The sequence below is a fragment of the Carassius gibelio genome, chromosome A24 (genome assembly GCF_023724105.1).
Source record: "Carassius gibelio isolate Cgi1373 ecotype wild population from Czech Republic chromosome A24, carGib1.2-hapl.c, whole genome shotgun sequence".
Lineage (NCBI taxonomy): Eukaryota > Metazoa > Chordata > Actinopteri > Cypriniformes > Cyprinidae > Carassius > Carassius gibelio.
This window is the reverse complement of record NC_068394.1, coordinates 21440998-21458578: the sequence shown is the minus strand read 5'-3', so window position 1 is coordinate 21458578 and position 17581 is coordinate 21440998. Positions and strand designations below refer to the sequence as shown.

Sequence of the window (17581 nt, the reverse complement as noted above, 5' to 3'; positions counted from 1 at the left end):
ACATGATACGGGAAGGTGCGACTCTTGTGGACAAGAAGAAACAGTGGAACATATAATGTACTATCAAAAATTAAAAGAAGGAGCATAATGCAAAATTTAGAAAAGAAAAATGCAATTTACACTGAGAGTTATTTTACAATATAAATAATTTCAATAAAGGAATGCATGCTATAATGCTGTAGTTAAATTTTTTATATTCCTTATGTATAAATGGGGGGGAAAGGGATTGTCATTTTGATCCCCACTCCATACCAGTTGGTGGCGGAAATGCACCATTTTGTTGTTTGTCAACCGCCAATAAAATTTCAAGAAGAAGAAGAATACTCACTTCCGGCTGCGGCTTGCCGTGTGTTGCTAGCTGTAGCGAGTGTCGGTTGCCAGGGTGAGGTTAGATCACTCCTCTTTGCAAGAGAGATAAACTCACGTAGTATCTCTCTTAAACACATCTATCATATCTAGACACAGACAACGACTATAAGGGAGGAGTGCCATCACAACGGGTGAGTTTGCGGAGCAAAACTACGCAGAAGATCATGTGAATGAGAAAAACATTTATAGTCAACCCATGAGATTTAAATGAAAACACATTTCAGATTAATAATGATAGATAATTAAAAATGACTTAACTCTAATGTCTTATTCAACGTCTTTGTGTTGCAATACTAATAAATACTCATGAGGGTTGTCAGAAAATACTGTTAATGTTTAAGGTTAAGTGCAGTCTCGAGACACTTGTAAATTCATGTTTCTATTAACAGTTTATGCTTTTATATAGGTTGACTTTCTGCCCCCATATTAATTCACACGTGTTCAGTTTATTGAGTGACCTTGAGCAGCATCTTAACTCCATGTGTCATCTGTAGATCCACTAATGCTTCTTAAACCAGATTACTGACAGATCTGTTTTGTGAACCTTTATTTTTCCCATATGGTATGCTATTCACGCTTGGTCACAATAATTTGTGCATAATAATGTGTTGGTATTTAAAGTAGTGCAGTGGTGATAGATGTGTGTTTTATGTGTGCTTTTTATATATATTTAGATATATTGGATTTAATTGTGTGACATAATCTTTACCCTGAACCTAAAGTGTTGTTGTAAGTGTTGCCCTGCGCTGGTCAAAAGTCTACGGTGGCCGTAAGGAGACATGGTCGGTTAATTTAGTTTTGTCGTCGCCACGACATAACTCGCGGGAACGTGATAGTATGTCGTGGCCCGATATATTAATTTGAGGGAACGTCATATTAACTCATGGGAACATGATATTATGTCTTAGCCACGAGATCATATTGTCGAGGTAATGACATCCTTATGTCATGGCGTCAGGACGCTATGTTGAGGGAATGACATCCATTTCTCGTTGCCACAACTCCTTATGTTGAGGAACAACATATTTTTCTCGTGGCCACGAGTTTAATACGTAAACAAACCTGCGTGACCATAGAAACCCGGGATTATCAAAAATAGATAAAACATTTTTATTGACATTAAACATTTAATATTTGTACATTATTATTATTATTGTTATTATTATTACATTAACTTATTAGGGTTATATATTTATATTTATTGCTATATATTTGCTTATTTCCCCGTTCAATTTGTGTATCGCTTTACATAGTTAACGTTTTGTATAATAATGCTAGTATTTGCTAGCCTACCATATATTTTATAAATAAACGCCTGACAAGTGTGCCAATAAAGTTTTGACTTTATGATTGTATTTATGCCACTGTGTGATGGTAAATGAGCATGTTGTGTTTTCATTTACAAATGAAACTACTGAATGATTAATTTCTCAAAGAAATACTACAATATAATTATGGGCCATTAATTAGCCGAAATAAACAGATCTTTTTTTTTTTTTTTTTTAAATGAAACTGCATTCCAGCAAAAATTCCAGTCAACATTAACTAAGCTTTATTGGCATGTCGAGCATTTACAGTAGGCTATTATTTACAAAAGTATTCAGAACGTTAAGTAAATAGATCGAAATGAAGGGGCAAAATGAATATAAACAAATATAAAAATATAACCAATAATATTAAGCTAATAATAATAATAGACAAATATTATGGAGAAAAATTATCAGTTAATGGACTTACAAGACTGTAGGATGGATTTTTTTTTTTCTTGTAGGCCTATTTTATATTATGCACTATACGTAACATTTATTCATGATAAGTTTGAATGTTGAATATCACACGTAATACAGTCCGATAGCCAAGGCCTATGGCTAATATAATAATTTTATAATGTAATGATTTCTATAATAAATAATATAATTTCTAAATTCAAAATAAAATATTAATGAATTCATCTCTGATACTTGCGGGTTGCTATTGTCATGCAAGTTTGTTTACATTAAACCCATAGCCACGCGAAAAATATGTTGTTCCCTCAACATAGCATCTTAAGGCCACGACATAAGAATGTCGTTACCTCGACAAAATGATCTCGTGGCCACAACATAATATCTCGTGCCCATGAGTTAATATGATGTTCCCTCAAATTAATATCTTGTGGCTAAGACATATTATCATGTTCCCACAAGTTATTATGTCGTGGCCATGACAAAACAAAGTGAACCGAACATGTCTCCTTACAGGCACCTTAAAAGTCTCCTTATATGTGATGATCTTTGATGAAAGTGAAATCTCATGAGCCTGGTTTCACAGTCCGGGCTTAGACTAAGCCAGGTTTAGGCCATACTTCAATTAGGACAATTAATTAAATGTAAAAATTAAATTTAAATTAAAAAATTTAAAATTAAATTTAATTTATGCATTTAGCAGATGCTTTTATCCAAAGCGACTTACAGTGCATTCAGGCTATCAATTTTTACATATCATGTGTTCCCGGGGAATCGAACCCCCAACTTTGCGCTTGCTTGTTTGCTAGCGCAGTGCTCTACCAGTTGAGCTACAGGTTTAATTAATTAATTACCTTTTATAAACGTTTCTGCTATGACTCTTTAGACAAAACATTGACACCGATACATTTTAAGATATGTCAATGCAAGTTTCTTCCAATTAAAACAGCTCAGTCATGCATTGTTATTTGTAGTCTGGGACTAGGCTTAAGCCTGGTCTTTGAAACCAAAGGAATAAGTCTTTTAAGAACATGAATAAGAGCAAGACACTTACGTTTTGGGTAAGGAAACTAAAACCTCTTTTTGGTTTTTAGAACTAGGGGTGCACAATACAGTATTGTTCAAAATAATAGCAGTACAATGTGACTAACCAGAATAATCAAGGTTTTTCGTATATTTTTTTATTACTACGTGGCAAACAAGTTACCAGTAGGTTCAGTAGATTCTCAGAAAACAAACAAGACCCAGCATTCATGATATGCACGCTCTTAAGGCTGTGCAATTGGGCAATTAGTTGAATTAGTTGAAAGGGGTGTGTTCAAAAAAATAGCAGTGTGGCATTCAATCACTGAGGTCATCAATTTTGTGAAGAAACAGGTGTGAATCAGGTGGCCCCTATTTAAGGATGAAGCCAACACTTGTTGAACATGCATTTGAAAGCTGAGGAAAATGGGTCGTTCAAGACATTGTTCAGAAGAACAGCGTACTTTGATTAAAAAGTTGATTAGAGAGGGGAAAACCTATAAAGAGGTGCAAAAAATGATAGGCTGTTCAGCTAAAATGATCTCCAATGCCTTAAAATGGAGAGCAAAACCAGAGAGACGTGGAAGAAAACGGAAGACAACCATCAAAATGGATAGAAGAATAACCAGAATGGCAAAGGCTCAGCCAATGATCACCTCCAGGATGATCAAAGACAGTCTGGAGTTACCTGTAAGTACTGTGACAGTTAGAAGACGTCTGTGTGAAGCTAATCTATTTTCAAGAATCCCCCGCAAAGTCCCTCTGTTAAAAAAAAGGCATGTGCAGAAGAGGTTACAATTTGCCAAAGAACACATCAACTGGCCTAAAGAGAAATGGAGGAACATTTTGTGGACTGATGAGAGTAAAATTTTTCTTTTTGGGTCCAAGGGCCACAGGCAGTTTGTGAGACGACCCCCAAACTCTGAATTCAAGCCACAGTACACAGTGAAGACAGTGAAGCATGGAGGTGCAAGCATCATGATATGGGCATGTTTCTCCTACTATGGTGTTGGGCCTATTTATCGCATACCAGGGATCATGGATCAGTTTGCATATGTTAAAATACTTGAAGAGGTCATGTTGCCCTATGCTGAAGAGGACATGCCCTTGAAATGGTTGTTTCAACAAGACAATGACCCAAAACACACTAGTAAACGGGCAAAGTCTTGATTCCAAACCAACAAAATTAATGTTATGGAGTGGCCAGCCCAATCTCCAGACCTTAATCCAATTGAGAACTTGTGGGGTGATATCAAAAATGCTGTTTCTGAAGCAAAACCAAGAAATGTGAATGAATTGTGGAATGTTGTTAAAGAATCATGGAGTGGAATAACAGCTGAGAGGTGCCACAAGTTGGTTGACTCCATGCCACACAGATGTCAAGCAGTTTTAAAAAACTGTGGTCACAACTAAATATTAGTTTAGTGATTCACAGGATTGCTAAATCCCAGAAAAAAAAAAAAATGTTTGTACAAAATAGTTTTGAGTTTGTACAGTCAAAGGTAGACACTGCTATTTTTTTGAACACACCCCTTTCAACTAATTGCCCAATTGCACAGCCTTAAGAGCGTGCATATCATGAATGCTGGGTCTTGTTTGTTTTCTGACAATCTACTGAACCTACTGGTAACTTGTTTGCCACGTAGCAATAAAAAATATACTAAAAACCTTGATTATTCTGGTTAGTCACATTGTACTGCTATTATTTTGAACAATACTGTATATATCGATGATAAATGTGTCCTCATGTCGCGTTTTATTACTGGACCTTTATGGTTTGTGTGTGAACGCACGCACATATTCCGGGAAATCACTGTCAGTGTGAATGAATCAAAATCTAACGATCTGGGAACAATTCCCGGGACACATATTATCCGCAGTAATGATTTTCTTAGCACCATTCATTCCTTAGGACATCCTTGTCATGTTGTTTTTACTATTTTGGAATAAATTGCATTACAGCCAAACTAATTTCACTATTATAAAGGCAGATATTTTGGCCAAAGAGGGCGAAGATAAAAATGTGCATTATTTGTTTTTTTAATAACAAAGAGAAAAGGATGATAAAGATACACATTACAACTACACACAATATAATAAAAAACAGTGCTTAATTGTAAGGTACAATAGGTGCATTTAGCAGGAGCTAGGGCTGTCACTTTTTATTCGATATTCGAATATGCATTCGAACATGACGTGAAATATCCATAATCGAACTATAAATAAAATATCCATTTTTTAAAATGCCATGTGTAGCCATGTTTTTTACAGTCTATGAATATACCGTTTGTTTTTTATTTTATTCTTTGCCATCTTATCCAGTTGAGGGCATTCTAGACGTATTGTAGCATAGGCCCATGACCAAATCAAGCGAATAATAGCTAGCCAGGCACGTCTGTGCACTCCCGAACATGTGTTCTCCACTGCGGGGAACATTGTAAACAAAAAGATAGCCGCACTTAGTCCAGATCAAGTTGATAGACTGGTGTTTCTTGCAAACAAAATTAAGAAATGAATTAGGCTAGGCTATATGCCTTACTCCTGCTGCTGTTTAAGTGGTCACGTTATTGTTTGTGCCTGTTCTGAATCGTTTTTTTTTTTTTTTTCATTTAGCCTAATGTTGTGGGATATGCATTATGGGTGTGCACGGATAGTCGAACAATCGAATATTCGGTCTGCTCTAATTATTTGATAAATAAAAATTATATTCGAATTTCGCAAAAAAAAAAAAAAAAAAAAAAAAAAACGTTCAAAATAAAAAAACCTAATTTGGTCACTTTCTGTGATTCTCCATGGCATATTTGAAGATGTATGCAAGCAAAAAATTATTAATGAATGATTAAGGGGCCATTCACATATCGCGCCTAAAAACGCGTGGAAAACGCTAGGCGCGCCGCTTTCTCCTTCTCCAAAGCGCTCGGGCAGAAGCACTCCTGATGTGTCTGCCGTTGCTAATCAACAATGACGCGCTCTCTCCATGAAGACACGGAAATTTCAGCAAAGGATAAATGGATTTGCAGCACAAATAATCGCTTTCAGTAGCTCTGCTACTAAATTTATTTCAAAATGGCAATCCATACAGCTATGACCAGCTGTTCCTTCATCTTGGATGAGCTTTCAACGTTGTTACGGGAAAGGATTAAGCTGAATGTTTATTTCTTGTCACATGACCTGCGGTGAAAAGTTCTGAAAAGAAAATTCTGAAAAGTTGAGATGTTTTTAACTCGATGCAGTGCAGACGCGCCTGGAAAAGACGGGCGCGTCGCACCGCGTCGCTTCCATTATGAGCATTACTACATTGGAAATAACGAACTTGAGCACGCAAAAGACGCGATATGTGAACTGCCCCTAAGAACTGCGGTCTTCTACAGTACTTCAAATATGCCGTGGGGAATCACAGAGAGTGACCGAATTCAAGAACATTGTTGCGTCATCTCTCAAGCAACGAATAAACACTGCTAACTTGGAGAATGCAGTGAAAACTCCTTTTCTTGTGTCTGCCCTAGACCCTCGGCACAAACATCTCAGATTTTCAATGAAAACATGAGAGAAGTAAAAAAAAAAATGTTTTTTTTAACATTATCAGAACACTTGCCTTGATGCGAGTGGTGCGGATGCAGCCGCTGTCACCAATGATGAAGAGCAATGCCCACTCGTCGGAAAAGGCTGAGCCAGTTCTTCAGCGATGATTACAGAGAGTCCAGCCGAGACGAGTGGGAACAGTTCTTGCTGGAGCCATGTATTCCACCAGATGAGGATCCCATTCAGTGGTGAAACGAAAACACGAAGCGCTTCACAAAACTTATTCGCTTAGCACACCGTTATTTGTAGGGCTGTAGTCAACCAAAGAAATGCTTAGTCGACCGAAGTCCTGTCCTGCGCAATGATCAGTCGACTAAAAAAAAAAAAAACGCGATGTTTTACATTTTGATTTAACATTTATTAAACAATTGTCATAGAGCATTTATAAAACATCAATAATACATAAAACTATAATAATACAATTCTTTGAAAATTAAGTGATTTTTTTTCTACTGCAAAGTGAGGAGCTCTGTCCTAGGTCTATAGAGACGGTCACAATCGTGCACCTGACCACACCACACGCTACAAAAAAAAGGCAGCATTTACCAGTGGTGGACAGTAACGGATTAGCTTTACTTCGTTTCTGTACTTAAGTATATTTTTCAAGTATCTGTACTTTACTGGAGTAGTTTTATTTTGAGTAACTTTTACTTTTACTTCACTACATTCCAAAGCATAAAATCGTACTTTTAACTTCACTACATTTCATAAAACATATTGTTACTCCCTATAATATATCACGTGCTCCGACACGCAGAAGCGGTGTCTGATTCATCATGAACGAACTGAGTCTTTTCAAAATATACTTTTAAATCGGATCGCAAATCGTACCAAACGATTCGTTTACGAACTAGAATGATCCGATTGCAGCCTACTGTCTATGGATTGCAGCTGTTCTGGAGTCGACCACTCACTGATTCAAATGAACCGTTTAGTGCGAGTCTCCAGAAGTAAGAACTGGGAGATCTTGTGAGCGCGCGTGCATCTGATGTTGCTAAAAGTAAGTTATTAATGTCGAAATTTTGGATTAATTATTGTAACTGAAAATCATATTTAGGTCAAAATTGTCAGTTTTTTGGGAACTAAATCCGTTGTAAAGAGTGATCTATTTAAGCCCACTGAAATGCTCGAGTGTAGACGATGCAGACACATCAATTTTGGGTAAAAAAAATAAAAATAAAAAACACAACCTTAAAATAACACAGATTAAACACAATAACTCATGCACGTTCAAATTCCCAGCTGCCGTAATGTTAACAGTTTTATTAAAATGTCCTTTGTGACGTCTGTTTTTATATTGTTTATCAACAGTAACGTTATATTGTTTTTATTAACTAGACAAGTAAACAGACATGAATGTTTATTCATAACCATACTGAAAATAAGTAAAGATTGTTAGCTGATCTGTCTAGCTAGCAAGCTTGTTGGTGCTAAGTTGAGGTAATTTTTATAAATAATGTCCAAATATTTTTATTCAACCCCCTATATATATATTACATCTGGGTAGAAAAGAAAGGATGTGATGTTAAGAACATGGTAACTACAGTAATTATCAAAGTGGGAAGAGATGCACCCCGTTTGGCCAGTGGTGTTTTTAAACCACAGGCAAGGTTTGAGAAGGAAAACAAATAATTATGAAAATACAATTATATTTTCCGTAATGTTCTTCCTAACTTCAGGCCTTATTATCATGTCATATATACAGTACAGACCAAAAGTTTGGACACACCTTCTCATTCAAAGAGTTTTCTTTATCTTCATGACTATGAAAATTGTAGATTCACACTGAAGGCATCATCAACACTATGAATTAACACATGTGGAATTATATATGGAATTATATACATAACAAAAAAAGTGTGAAACAACTGAAAATATGTCATGTTCTAGGTTCTTCAAAGTAGCCACCTTTGATTACTGCTTTGCACACTCTTGGCATTCTCTTGATGAGCTTCAAGAGGTCGTCACCTGAAATGGTCTTCCAACAGTCTTGAAGGAGTTCCCCGAGAGATGCTTAGCACTTGTTGGCCCTTTTGCCTTCTGTCTGTGGTCCAGCTCTCCCCTTAACCATCTCGATTAGGTTAAGGTCCGGTGACTGTGGAGGCCAGGTCATCTGGCGCAGCACCCCATCACTCTCTTTCTTGCTCAAATAGCCCTTGATGCCTTCAGTGTGACTCTACAACTTTCATAGTCATGAAAATAAAGAAAACTCTTTGAATGAGAAGGTGTGTCCAAACTTTTGGTCTGTACTGTAACTTTGATGTTCTGTAAAACAACAAACTTTAAAATACTTTGTTCTTACTGGTGAAGATCAGATGGTCATCTCTGTTTTCTCTCAGGTACATCAGAGTGTAAGCTTCACAGTTAACCTCACTCTCATCAGCGTAGTCCATATCATCAACAAAAATATATCTTGACTCCATATAGTAGTTATTTTGGAAAAAATCCCAGGCATTTTGAGCAGTAGGATTATAAAAAATATGTGCCAATATAAAATTAAATTAAGTAGCCTATATAAAATTCAAAACATCTATTTTTCAGTACTTTTTTATTTAAGTACATAAAAAATCAAGTACTTTTGTAGTTTCACTTGAGTAAAATTGAAAAAGGAGTACTTTTACTCTTACTGGAGTAATATTTTATTATATGTATCTGTATGTTTACTCAAGTACTTGATTTGTGTACTTCGTCCACCACCATTTACACACAGCTGCAGGGTGTGGCCTGCACACCTAACCAACTCCAAGTCTGGCGCTGTTATAAAATAGCCTAAATTAAAGCATTTAAAGTTTGGGATAAAACATAGGCAAATTATATTTAGAATACAGTAATATATAACTGCCAATAAAGGAATCAATATCAAGGAGTAAATCAATGAAAATTTCTTTATTGGTGAAAAAAAAAAGTAAAAAATTATGCAACTAAATGACTAAAGTTGACAGCCCTAGTTATTTGTGAGTCTCGCACACGTCTGTGCCGTCAGAGCGCGTTTTCTCCACGGTCGGCCTTATTGTTAACAGACTAAGTAGCCGACTTCCCCCGATCATGTTTACATGCCCGTATTTCTTAACAAGAACATGTAAAACAATAGAAAAAAAGCAAAAAAGATTTGCTGACAGTTTCAAAGTTTCAAAGTTAAGTGTAGCCTACTTTCTACAACAGCCTAATTGCTGCAGGCTGCCTTACGTTTATTCTTTGTTCACTTTTCTTTTTTTTTTTTGCTTTTAATCTGTACTTTTGTTTGTTTGCAAGCATTGTTAAAGGTTTTCAGCTACAAAACACGATGTGCAATGTTCAAGCTTATTATGTGCAAGCTTGTTCAAAATGACGGAAACAATAAATGTTGCTGAAAAATAAGGTCTGTCTCATTAAACTTCATTTTTGTTTTGTTTTTGCTTGATTTCAAACTTAAACTGTGAGCTCAAATATTCGAATGTGATATTTGCGGAAAATGCCCATCCCTAATATGCATAGTGGCACTTCATATAAATGGATATTCAAGGTGATAACCTGCTGTTTCAAACATTAAGTAAAACAAATAATAATACAGATAGTCCTGTTTATGACTCACTGTTAAACATTTGTGATTGAATCTCCATTAGGGGTCGTTCACATATCGCGTCTTTTGCACGCTCATGTTCGTTATTTCCAATAAAGGCGCGCGGTATATTCAAATACATTGCATGAAATTCGATATCCGTTCGAATTTGATTTTTCTCAAAAGTGACAACCCTAGCAGGAGCATTCAAGAAATTGAATGAACAAATATAAAAATAAATAGGGGTGTATTTTCAAAAGCCAGTTCTCTAATCAACTGTAATTTCCATCAGGTGCATGATTTCCCATAGAGCAGCTTTTACTTCCACAGAGCCTTTGTTAACTGACAAGCTGCACAAATCAGTGGTGATAATGAATGTGGATTTTTGTAGCTTGTCAGTTAACAGTTAAACTGATTCCTAAAACAACTGTATTAAATTTCTTCAGTCAAGAGCAGTGAGTGATCTTTTTTTCTTTGTGTTTTGTTGTTTTATAAACAGTAAATAAATAGTTCACCCAAAGCTGTCTGTCAATTCTGTCATAGTGTTTTATATTTTATACCACCATTTACTCAATCAAAATGGGTTTTAAACCTGCAACTGTTTGGTTACCCACATTCTTTAAAATAAATTATTTTGTGTTCAGCATAAGAAATAAATGAATACGGGTTTGGGACAATGTGACAGTGAGTAAATAATGACATCAGGTGCGTGATTTCACATAGAGCAGCTGTTACTACACAGAGCCGTTGTTAACTGAGAAGATGCGCCAAAAAACGCTGAAAATGAAGTGGATTTGCGCATCTTCTCTATTAACAACGGTTCTGTGTAGTAACAGCTGCTCTATGTGAAATCACGCACCTGATGGAATTAACCGCTGATTAGATAACCGGCTTTACTGACGAAATGCGCATAACGATCAGCCGATCGTGATCAGAGCACCCCTAGTCTACATGTAAACCTTTTGTGTTTTGACAGCATTAGTGCAAAATATATTTTAGTTCAGTAACCAGGCACTGTTTGACAGGCTTTAGCGTGCGCTTCGTGTGTACATGTGGCGTTCAGAAATAGCACAGGTCATACCAGCGCGCGAATGAAACATATAAAAGCACAAGCAAATAATGACAGAGTAAGTCCTCCGTTGAGTTAACACTGCTGTGAATGCGTGTGGCATTGTACAGTATATGATGAAGGCGCCAGAACTGCATCTGATAGAATGTGTGCTGTAGCACGATACTACGATATTTCTTCAAAAGCAGATCGTGAAGACATTTTTATTGTCCACGATCAAAAATCGTCATGTCGCACATCCCTAAAGTATGGTGACACAAAATAAAACGTGGTGATTTTCTAAGCAGATAAAAAAAATTATAAATATAAAGTGGAAGTCATGACATTGTGCCAAGTAATGGTAACCAATACTCGGAATTGTTGCTCTGCATTTAACTCATCCAAATGCATACACAGAAGTGAGTAGGGAACACACCGTGAACATATACCCGGAGCAGTGGGCAAGCTATATCCAGCTCCCGGGGAGCAACTGGGGGTTTGCAAGGGCACTTCAGCCATGGGATTTGAGGGTGGAAGAGAGCACTGTTCATTCACTCACCACCCGCGCATCTCTAGGCTGCATGTGCGAGCACGAGTGATACAGTGGCCGCCGGTCCACGACTGGCAGAAAAAAATGACACTCATTAAAGCTCACTGGCTGAGTTTTCTCCTCTGAAAGAAAAAGTTGCACAACTGACAGGATAAGTTACAATATCTGAGATATTGCTGCTAAATAATTTTTTTTTGTTTTGTTTTGTTTTACTTGAATGCCATTGCTTAAATTGATATTATTTATCTTTTGACATTTAATCTTCTGAGTTCAGAAACATTGTTTAATATAATTGCTGTTCATATTTTTATTCAAAGTTCAGAATCAAGATACATTTATTTCTCTTATGTTTCTTAGGATAACTGAGATAATGCTGCTAAATTTATTCTTTCTTTACCTTGAATGTCATTTCTCTAATTTATTTTTTATATTTTTATATTTCATATTTTGTTCAAATGTTTAATATATCTGCTGTTCATATGTTCATTTATGAGTGTGTTATATGATTAGGATGTTGTCCCGGTTTTAAAATAAAGCACAGCAATGATATTTGAGAATGTATTTTCCCTTTTCAGGAAAAGTAAATTGAAAAAGTATCGAAATCGCAATTCTTGACTAGGTATCAGTATCGAAACAATAATTTTGGTATCATGACAACACTAGAATATGGAAAAATGGTGGCATTTTCCTTTAATGTCATCTCTTCTTTTGATTTTAATTACATAATGTTGTGTTCTTCTGTGCATATTGGCCAGTAGGTGGAAATAGAGGTTCATGATATATGGTTTAGTTGAATATCGAAGACTGAGGGAGTCAGAAACATTCCACCTGCTACTACGTGTGCGGTACCATTCTGCTATATAATTTGGTTGAATAAAGAATCTTGATTTTTGAATGCCTCCTCGTTGCTTCATACAAGGGATATAACAATTGGCGATGAGGTTTTTTTTTTTTTACTTGAGGATGGCAGCTATTTCTACTTTTCCCACGCCATTTTTACCATATCCCGGAGAACCAACTATTCTGCTTGACACGTGGCTGGGATGTTCCAGAATTATTTGCTCGTTGTTGGTGCTTCTGGAGATGCATGGCCGGTCGAACGAAAACGAGCACTGCTTCTACATTGTCTCGGGACTGAACGCCAAAGGTTGCTCTATACCTTGCCGAATCAAGGTGATTTGATGGAGGATGCAATCGTGACCATGGAAGCGCACTTTGCTCCTCGACGGAACATAGTGGCTGAGCGTCATGCTTTCAGGAAATATATTCAGGTACCAGGAGAAACCATACTTCAGTACATAGCTGCTCTAAGGGACTTAGCGGCTACTTGTGACTTTGCAACTACTCTGGATTGACATGTTGCTTGATCAGCTGGTGGAGAATGTGTCCAGTCATCGCATTCGTGAGAGATTGCTTTTGGAATCTGAATTGACTCTTGAAAGAGCCGTTACTATTAAAGCCCTGCATTTCAGCCTGAACCCGACGGGCCCCGTTTTATTTATGCCCCTAGGGCCGGGCTTCGGGCCAATTTTCACGCTATAGATCACATGCGGGCCGGGCCTCGGGCCTTTTTGGGTTATCTTTCTATTTATATTTTTATGCATTAATAAAAAATAAAAAAGAATTGAAGTTGACGTCGACGATAGAAAAACATACAAAGACATTTCATAACCTCATAACTTTCATAATTTGATAATTCAATCCGTTATAATTACACTGACATACTGACATGACCGTCTCACGCACGTATTTTCGCCAGCGCGACCCACGATTATACTTCACTTATATCCACTTATTGTAGTAGTAGATATTATAGGCCTCTACATTAATGTATTAATCATAAACGAATTGGCCAACTAATAATTATAAAATGATGATTCATGTAGCGGCGGGCATTTCTGTGTCTGCACCTGTTGCTGCGGGCCACGGAGCAAAGAAGAGAGCGCTGGCCGAGTATGAAAACATTGTGGAGCAGGACGAGGATGAAGACGATGAAGTACAGCAATACATGCCCCTCAATCACAACATGGAAGGGGATGGATGAGATGTGCTGCTATGCTGGAAACAGCACGAGACCCTGCTACCGCGACTGTCAAGACTGGCTCGCTCTGTGTTTAGTGTCCCGCCAGCAGCAGCAGCGAACGTGTCTTCAGTGCAGCGGGAAGAGAGGAGGACGGGGTTAAAACCTTCCACTCTGGATGCTATTCTTTTTCTCCACGATGCTCCGTAAGAGACTGTTCTAACTTTTCATTTGACTGGACTTTATTTTCGTTTACCTGTTGGAAAATGGAAAAAAGAATTAGAGCCCGACCGATATATCGGCTGGCCGATATTATCGGCCGATATGAGCTTATTGCATTTAAATCGGCATCGGCGTTTATAACGGCCGATGAAACATGAGAAACAGAGTCTCATGCTTCACTCATGTTGTGAGTGTTGCATAGTTTGCCCACCAGAGCGAGCTCTGCAGCTCCAGAGTTGAGAACAGCGCCAGAAATCCACTAGCGAAGAAAGCGATAAGCCAAGCCAGTCACGGAATTTTTTTTTCTGTTTTGACGGTGAGTCTGTCGTTCGTCATGTGAAATGACTTAGCTCATACACTGTATATACAATGATGTGGTAGTTCTAGCTAACGGTCCTATCATTATCACTTATAAATATTCTGTAATATCACTTACAGCCGCTAATGCATTGCTATATTAGATTAGCCACAGAGCTACTACCATGTTTATCAGTGGAAGAGTGTGAACGTTAATAAGAGGTCAAACTATAACGTTAGCGTTTAACTTATTCTAAATATATCTGCAGTGTTTCCCACATAATTACCGGGAAACTGTGGCAGGGGGGCAATGACTAGAAGTTATGTACAGCGTGCCTCGAAAAAACAACAGCTGTTATGTTATTGAATGTTATTGAAAACTTTTTTTTAAAGTTTTAATTACACAACATTTCTTCCATGTTTTATTTTTTTTTTTATATAGTAAATCCCCTTTGTTTACCAAAAAGTTAAGTAAATTTTCAATAATTAAAAGATAAATAAAATTAATGTTTTATGTGTTTAATGTGCAAGTACAAGTACAGACAGAAACAATGGGTAATAACTAAATGTTTATTTTTCATGTATGCATTTAATTCTATGCATTTAAAAAATAAAAATAAAAACATTTTTCTAAAAAAGGAAACTTAGTTGTTAATTTTTTCTCTTGCATAATTAATATTGCACTTTAATTAAGCAAAAACACATTTTATCCGATTACTTGATTAATCGATGGAATTCGATAAAATATTCGATAGCTACAGCCCTATGTTATTCTAACGCTAATATAGCTTCCTTTTTAGCAGGCCCCTTAAATGCTTGCTATTAACTTGTTTGAAGGTGGTTCTTCTCAAAATTGACAGCGGTGTGTTCATGACACTAACGTTAACCATTCAACTTCGAGTAGGTGCGTCAGAAATGATTAACCAGAGGGGACATGTAAATAAATGTGAGCTGAACAAGCACTTTTTTTAAAATTTAATTTTATATGTATTTTTTTACAGATTGTTTTAAAGCAGCTTTAAAGACATAACAGGAAAATGTTGTAATATTGTTAAATAGAAGTAGGTAATAGGTAATACATATTGCTTGACAAATAAAAAAAAAATATATATATTTCAAATTTTTGCCTATGTAGGAGATTCCTGTTTAATATAATTCTAATTCTAATGATGACACGAGTAATGATACATGGTGATATTATTAATACACATGCTTATTCTTTCTCTGTCTCTTTCTGCCCTACAGATGGCTGAAAAAGGTGAATGCTGTAGCAGCAAAGTGTGGGACTACTTCTGCCAATACTTTAACTTTAGTATTATAATTTATTTACAGAACACACAGACTGTTAAAACCAGCTTCAACTGGAAGAAAGTAAAAGTGTTAAATGTTTAAAACCAGACTGTTTTTTGATCATTAAAAAATATATACTTTTGATGTGCAATTGTTTAGTCATTGAGACTATAATCTAAGGCTTTTTTTTTTTTACATAATCTCTTCTGGAAAATGGTTTATACAGCCCACATACATAGAACAGGCAGATATTTTGCTATTGAATGTTGTGTAAGTCCAGTATATAGGAAATGGGTCTAATATCCAGTTTATTTTCAAAATCAAAATATCGGCTTATAAATCGGCTCTTTTCGAGTTAATATCGGCATCGGCATTGGCCCCCAAAAATCCATATCGGTCGGGCTCTAAAAAGAATAGACATGTTCTGTGGTGCATTTTTGAGGTAAAATAATCTGCAGGTTGGTTTTTAATTAATTTAATTTAATTTGTTTAGATTGTAGGCTATTTCTCATTTCGTTTGCGAGCGCTGTTGCGAGCCTGCCTCTGTATTTCAACATTTTTCATTTTACTCACTGTGGTTTAATAAATAAACATTTATTAAACTAACTGTCTGTGTGATATGCTTGAAGTGTTTTATATCTCTTAATTTTATTGTAGCCAAGTAAAGTATTAGCGTTGATTTGAGCGGCTCGGCTGATTAACGTTAATCGTCATTTTAAAAGAAAATGCTCCAAACATTTTTCTAAATTTGATAAAGAAATGAAAAGAAATATAAAACAAAACGGATCTATTTTAATTGCTGCAAATAGGGCAGGCTCCCGCTGTGTAATAAAATAAATAAATAAAAACAAGGGCTCGTGTATGACTCGGGCTGATAATTCTGATGAGCTGTCGGACACGGGTCGGGCTAGGGCCTGAGCGTCTCAGGCCAGGGCCGGGCTCGGGCCTAGATTTGAGGCCAGTGCAGGGCTCTAATTACTATTGCAACTCAAACAGAAGTTGCTGGTGAACAAGCCAAATTATTATCGAGTAATCGCTCAGTTCCTGTGCGAGTGATACATGCAAATACTCCACCTGCAGGTGCACGCCACCGTCAGAGACCACCTTCAAAGCCAGCATCCACAGTGCGTTCTTCAAAGCCACCATTTACGGTACCTGTTTCGTCGTCCCATGAATGTTATCGATGTGGATCAAGGAAACAACTTGTGAAGGACCGTAGTTGTCCTGCTGCATCAGCACAGTGTAATAACTGTAAAAAAATGGGACATTATTCACAAGTCTGTTGCTCGGGACTAGGGCTGTCACTTTTGTGAAAAAATCATTTTAGATTTTTAAGACATGTTTATTGAATCGACTGTAAAATCGATTTTCCATGTAAAAGTCAGCAATATTTCTTATTTATTGGCATGAAGTTTCATGCAGAATAACAAACCGCAAACAGCTAAAAATATATGTGCAGAGGGGACAGCTGCCATAACAAAAGAAAAACATCAGTGCAGGCTTCAACCCGGCTGCATTTATGATTTAGGCAATTCAGAAATCTCCAAGATTATTTTAAATAATGATTAAATCCATTTCAAACAACTGTTAAAAAAATTTAACTTTAAATGGACTTGAGAACAGGCCATGTGTGTTTTTTTTTTTATTGAACGTAACCGACACCATTACAAATTTATTGGACAGGAAAACAAGTCGATCAACATTCTCGGGGTCCAGAGCAGAGCGTTTTTTATTCACTGTATGTCCAGCTGTTGAGAAGATGCGCTCCGACCGCACTGATGTCCCAGGGACACTCAAGTACAGCTGCGCAAGGTGGGGGTATTACTGCCAATTTTCCACCACAAAAGCCGGTCGCTGTCAGCTGGCAACCGTCCTTTTCATAACTCAGAATCTCCTGTAACTAGATGCGCGAATGAGG

The 17581-nt window shown here is 36.8% G+C and overlaps 1 protein-coding gene across 8 annotated transcripts in view; it reads left to right on the top strand.

The window, feature by feature from the left end:
• Positions 1 to 323: 323 nt before the first annotated feature.
• Positions 324 to 17581, top strand: part of mak (male germ cell-associated kinase) — a 52179-nt gene continuing 34921 nt past the window's right edge. For 5 of the 8 annotated variants that reach the window (XR_008151011.1, XM_052542372.1, XM_052542373.1 and 2 more), the window contains exon 1: positions 325 to 500. The gene's annotated coding sequence lies outside the window, so the exon portion shown is untranslated. Of the gene's footprint in view, positions 501 to 17581 lie in introns of all 8 variants that reach the window. The other 3 variants (XM_052542368.1, XM_052542370.1, XM_052542374.1) reach the window with 2 other exon arrangements.